The sequence below is a fragment of the Berghia stephanieae genome, chromosome 3 (genome assembly GCF_034508935.2).
Source record: "Berghia stephanieae isolate SIO BIC M18660-M18661 chromosome 3, UCSD_Bste_1.3, whole genome shotgun sequence".
NCBI lineage: Eukaryota > Metazoa > Mollusca > Gastropoda > Nudibranchia > Aeolidiidae > Berghia > Berghia stephanieae.
The window spans coordinates 90,804,345-90,811,010 of NC_088362.1; the positions used below are offsets into that span (position 1 = coordinate 90,804,345).

Genomic DNA, 6,666 nt, shown 5'->3' on the forward strand with positions numbered 1-6,666 from the left:
AGAGCAGGTCAACGATTCAAATCTTTGATGTCTTACTCTTTATGATTTTGCGAGTAAAAATCGATCAGCATGCTTGTGTTTTATCTTTCAGAAGCATGGATTTATAGAATTATGAATTTACACAGCATGAGGTTGAAGGATCTGTTCAATGCAATGTTGTACTTTAAAATTACCCATAACTGGTAATAGATATGTTTTTCTTGTTTCGGTGATTCCTGCCCAAACCGCCATGGTGTCACCTCCAAAGTTTTTCGCTTTAGGAATGCACTATGGATGATATGCAAAGTTCATTCTCCGGGAGACTATTTTCCAACCATCATGTCTTTCTAACAGAAATTGAGACTCGTCAGGGAACACAACTCTCTTCCTGACTGGCCGAGGCCAACAGGCGCCCAATGAAGTCTAAAGAAGACTTAGTAGAGTTCTGTGCCCTACAGGGCGTACCGCATTTATTTCAGCATCTTTAACGCGGAACATGTCGCGAGTCATTTATTGCATTAACTTCATCTGGAGTCCTGGGATACTTTAAAACGGTTTCTTAAGTGATGCAGAAGGATAAGATACTTCTTTAAAGGTCGTAACCTTTAGTCGACCTGACTTGACATTAATCACAAAGAATGTTTCTTCCAATATCTTCTAGGCGGTTTATTTTTGTATTCGCTCTCTTCAATCAAGCCAAGCGTTTATTATAACATAGAATTAAATTAGTCTATGCGATTTACTCCAACAAAATACCAGTTTGAAATGGCGGGTCACGACATATACAAGATACGATTTGTATTGAAAGTTGAGATAAATTTAAATGTATCCATATCAAATCCTTAGCTATCCCTATCTCTCTCTCTCTCTTTTTCGGTTTTTCTCTTTCCCGCTCTCTCTCTCTCTCCCTATCTCTCTCCTTCTCTCTCTCCCTATCTCTCTCCTTCTCTCTCTCTCCCTATCTCTCTCTCCTTCTCTCTCTCTCTCTCTCTCTCTCTCTCTCTATATATATATATATATATATATATATATATATAGAGAGAGAGAGAGAGAGAGAGAGAGTGAGATATATATATATATTATATATATATATATATATATATATATATATATATATATCTTTGTTTCTTTCTTTCTTTCTCCTCCTATATGTGTCTCTATAATATACAACATTTGATTACAGACATACAGAATTATTCTCTACACCCCCCCCCCCCCCCCCCTTCCCCCGTTTCAGTTACACTACCCTCGTTTCGCTTCATTCTATTCTTACTATAAGTCAAGGGAACTCTTTGTCAATCACCCTAGAGGCTCTCTCTTTATTTCTCTGACTAATTGTATTACAGGATTAGCCCATATTATTGGATTTTGGTAACATTATGAACACAGATACACTTCAGACTGTAGTGCCGAGTTCTAACACAACACTTTTGTTCTATTTTTACCAGAAAAGTTTACTTCGATTTATTATCAATTCCAAACCTGAACCTTCAAAAGGAGTTCTTAGACTTTCGACTTTTAGGCATGGTGGGAATCAGTCCGCGCTATGTGGTCTAGTGGTATGAAACTCGCCTTCAAACCGAAAATATCAGGATTCGAGTCCTACTCTGGGCGGCGAATAGTTGAGTCCGTGGAAAAGAACTCTATTCACATTCTCTCAACGTATTAGTGTAAAATGAGTACCTTGACGTTAACAGCATTGTCTAAGCTGGGGAAAAATATATAATATCGCCTAACTGACGACATGTCTCGTCTTATATGTTAAGTGTTGCAATTGGCTTGTGACCTAATGTAAATCGATTTGAGCACGTTTAGTTGATATCTCGCTATAAAAATAAATGGTCAATGTTTTTCTTTCTAATCCATCAACATTTGAAGTGAACATTTTCTGGCCAAAGTGAAAAAGTATGTTTTGTCTTATCACGGTATTATTACTAGTTTTTGTGTCAGCGCACTATTATTAATGCTGAATTCAAGGCCCGCCACCGTGTCCTGCCATTCTTTTCTATATGTATTAATAGGGAGATGATCCCTGTGCCCAGTCCACTGCCGGACTCTTGGAAAAACACGCATTAAAAAAATTTGACCAGAAAACTCCCCCTTTAAATATGGATCGATTTAAATGACCCTAATTTGGTAAAAACTTTCAAACCTGGGACTGCGCGAAGTCCCAGGTTTGAGAGTTTTTAACAAGATGAGGGTCATTTAAATCGATCGGTATTTGAAGGACGAGTTTTCAGGCCAAATTATTAAATACGTATTTTTCAAGAATACGGCAGTTATCTGGTAAACATTGGATTGGGGTTGTTACACTCCCCAAAACCTTCAGGGGTTTGTACCATAGAATCATGAACAATTCAAACCGACCAACAACAAACTTTAGCGGGTCTGATAACCGATCACAATTGTGGGCCTGTTTTAACAATGTTGTTATGGACAATATTTTGCGTTTGTTTGAGAGTATTTCCATTATAAAAATGAGCCCATAACAGTCTAGGTTATCAGACCTGCAAATTCGAGTAAGTCCATGTCGATTCAAATAAATGTCTCACTGATCTATGCCAGTTCCTTTATTTATTATTATTAATTTATAATAAATTAGAGGGTACCTTCTTGACATTAATGACCTGTCCGGAGGATAAGAGAAGCAAAATCTATTGATAGTTTTAAATCAATTATTAAAGAACTAACTTTTTACCGTTCCATTTTCATGGTATTTATACAATATTACATACCCTGCTGCTATTGATATCATTGTGGTATACGTTTTATATATGTAAATTTTCTATATATATTTGTAACGTGCATTGATAATCACACAGTAATGAAAATGCGCGATATAAATGCCATGTATTATTATTATTATTATTATTATTATTATTATTATTATTATTATTATTATTATTATTATTATGAACAAGAAAACTTGTGATGCCTATGGCCAAATGGTACGATGTCTCTCGTCTTGTGACATATGCAAGCGGTGTTGAACTTCGTCAATGACCAAATGTGTGACAATGATAGCAAAAATCTTGTCCCGGCATCCGCCCTTGGAAAAGGAACTTTACATTCATATCCCGCTCACTTATGTTTAAATCAATACCTTGCTATAGGTGATGACATAATATATTCTAGAAGTGCTGGTACAAAAATAGGACAACTAACAAGCGAATTGTACTTGATGAAAGGAAACACTTGGTCCATGTTGCCTGCTTGGGGGATGAATGAAGCGTTGGGAATTGACTGAGCATGTTGAAACGGAGTAAATGCCTTTATAAAGATGTATTTATCTATTTGTTTATGTTTTTTTTTAAATGATTATTTAATTTGGTTATTTAACCCTCTCCTTACCACCTATTGGAAAATCGTCACATTTGTTACGATGCTACCGTCACTTTTCTCATCCAGATTTCAATTATTTTTGCTATAGCGATAAGAACTGGACATTCTGTAATAGGGGTTCATGTTGTCGAACAATATTATGTATAGAATGTGCTTATTGCTTTTCTGTTTGAATAAGAAATGTGTGTTTTTGTGTTGGGTGCGTGTGACGTTTTGTGGAAAATTATGAAAATGGCTAGTAAGGAGAGGGTTAATGAACTTACATTTACGTTATCATTAGATAAAAATCATTTATAAATATGAGCAAAGCGGAGCAAATTATTTCGATCCAACAAATCTTCTCTAATTATCCAAATACCTAAAACTTAACTCACAATCGGTAACCGAGAAAAGTGAGTGGAGCAGGCACTTATGTTGGTAACAACAAGATATGAAGTGAATAGAAAAGTGCCAGAAGACAATAGAGAATAAAAAATTTTCGCGGCGGTGGTGGGGTTTGAACCTGCGACCTTATTGGTACGACAACTCCGCCTGGCAGGTGAGAGCGTGGCTCTACCGTGTGAGCTATCCACGAACACAAAAAATATTCGTTTCAAACTCAAAGTCATTACTAGATCCCTCTCTCACCCACTTCTTGAGACCGCCGATTCGTTCGTACACCACCATCGCGAATAATTTTGACCAGCAGTTAAGCTTAATAGCCAATATTCTCAACACAAACATATAACATAGAAACGATTGAGACATTGAGTATGCTCCGGTGTATGGGGTGAATTTTTTAATTCAGAAAAGTGAGTGGAGCAGGCACTTATGTTGGTAACAACAAGATATGAAGTGAATAGAAAAGTGCCAGAAGACAATAGAGAATAAAAAATTTTTTTGTAATTTTTTATTCTCTATTGTCTTCTGGCACTTTTCTATTCACTTCATATCTTGTTGTTACCAACATAAGTGCCTGCTCCACTCACTTTTCTGAATTAAAAAATTCACCCCATACACCGGAGCATACTCAATGTCTCAATCGTTTCTATGTTATATGTTTGTGTTGAGAATATTGGCTATTAAGCTTAACTGCTGGTCAAAATTATTCGCGATGGTGGTGTACGAACGAATCGGCGGTCTCAAGAAGTGGGTGAGAGAGGGATCTAGTAATGACTTTGAGTTTGAAACGAATATTTTTTGTGTTCGTGGATAGCTCACACGGTAGAGCCACGCTCTCACCTGCCAGGCGGAGTTGTCGTACCAATAAGGTCGCAGGTTCAAACCCCACCACCGCCGCGAAAATTTTTTATTCTCTATTGTCTTCTGGCACTTTTCTATTCACTTCATATCTTGTAATCGGTAACCGAACACTTCAAACATAAGTGGCTACAACTTGGAAGGAACAATCTACCAACTGAGGTCCAGCTCGCCGAGAATTTATGAGGTCACCAGTTTCCTTATTGATATTATGCGTTTAAGTAAAGTATTCACCATTTTTGCCAGTCCAGTGAAAAATGTCACCTGCAAACAAGGCTATGTGTAACCCAATGACAACTTGGTGAAACCTTAAATCTCGGACGGAGAGAATAATTTTGTAAAAACTGGTCATCCAATGGCGGGCTCTAAACGATCATAAAGAACTAAGTGAAGTAATCTTCATTTACTCTCTAAAATCAGTAAAACCAATCATAATATGATGTATCTCTGGAACTCATCGAATCGATCTGTTTGATATGTAAATGTATTATTATAGCGGGAAGGCACCGAATATATTATATGCCTATTGATGTTGTTGTTATTTCATGCTGTAATTATTATTGTTATTATTATTATTATTATTATTATTATTATTATTATTATTATTATTATTATTATTATTATTATTATTATTATTATTATTATTGTTGTTGTTGTTGTTGTTGTTGTTGTTAATATTATTATATTATTATTATTATTATTATTATTATTAATATTATTATTATTATTCTTATTCTTATTCTTATTATTATCGTCATTATCATCATCATCATAATCATCATCATCACCATCATCATCATCATCATCACCATCATCATCATCATGATCATTATTATCATTATTATTATTATTATTATTATTATTATTATTATTATTATTATTATCATCATCATTCATCATCATCATCATGATCATCATCGTCACCATCATCATTATTATCATTATTATTATTATTATTATTATTATTATTATTATTATTATTATTATTATCATCATCATTCATCATCATCATCATGATCATCATCGTCACCATCATCATCACCATCATTATCATTATCATTTTGACAAGAAATGCCCCCCCCCCCCCCCCCCCCCCCCCCCCCCCCAACCACCACCACCACATTATGAAATAGCAAATCACAAAATACTCGATTACTACCGTTTCAATTCGAAACCCAATCTAAACCGCGTTTCGTTTTTATTCCAATGTCAATTTTAAGTTGAGTTGTAGTTTGTTTTTTTTTTAATGTGATCACGCCACGCGCCTCTTCCGTTGCAATAATGTTTTGTCAGCGAAAATTTTCTTAAATCTATAGTGTCATTTTAATACTAGATACAAATTATACCCTATCATACAATCTATAAATCGTTCAAAATGTGTCAAAACAAATGGTTCCATATCCTGTAAAATATCCTTCAAGCGTTCTTTGTTTTTCGGTCACGGGATCTTAGTACCATTAGTACTTCGATCACTATATATTTCCCATGCAGCCTAAATTATTTATATATAGTATGCCAATTTCTATTCTGTCACCCGTGTCTTATACTGCTGGAGTAACTAGGACGTATCACCACAATAAAAAGCAAATAAACCGTCTATATTAATTTATTATTAGTCATTAGGTTGTTTCATACTTACCATAATGTGTCTAGTCCACTTTTTATGAAAATCTGTTGCAACTTACAAATATAGAATAATCTCGCACAGTTGATTTATAGAGATTAATGCGGTTGATATCAAATGGCCAGAAAGCAATTGAGTTCTCACACATCAATTGAACAAATTAATATCTAACTAACAATGTTCCAAATTACACGATTTATATACATATATATATATATATATATGGGTTATAACTAAATGTTAATGTTTTCGTGAGTCGGAACAGAGATTGGGGATAAACAAGGTTAAGTATAGCCGAGGAGGGGGAGGGGGGGGGGATAGGCAGTTTTGTTGTATTTTACTAGGGTTTCTTGAATTTGTAAATAACATTGGTGTGTCACAATTAAGCTCAAAGTGTCTAATGCAATGACTTTAATTCCCATTAGCTGGCACCTAACAAAAGTTAGTAATAATTCTAACAATATGTGTAGAATTTTACAATA

At 34.9% G+C, this 6,666-nt stretch overlaps 1 protein-coding gene across 1 annotated transcript in view; it reads right to left on the reverse strand.

Moving 5' to 3' along the window:
- The window catches only part of LOC144968800 (copine-3-like), a 44,900-nt gene extending 38,562 nt beyond the window's left edge, over positions 1–6,338 (reverse strand). The window contains exon 1 of the mRNA XM_078907505.1: positions 6,200–6,338. The gene's annotated coding sequence lies outside the window, so the exon portion shown is untranslated. The remainder of the gene's footprint in view (positions 1–6,199) is intronic.
- Between the last annotated feature and the right edge of the window lie 328 nt (positions 6,339–6,666).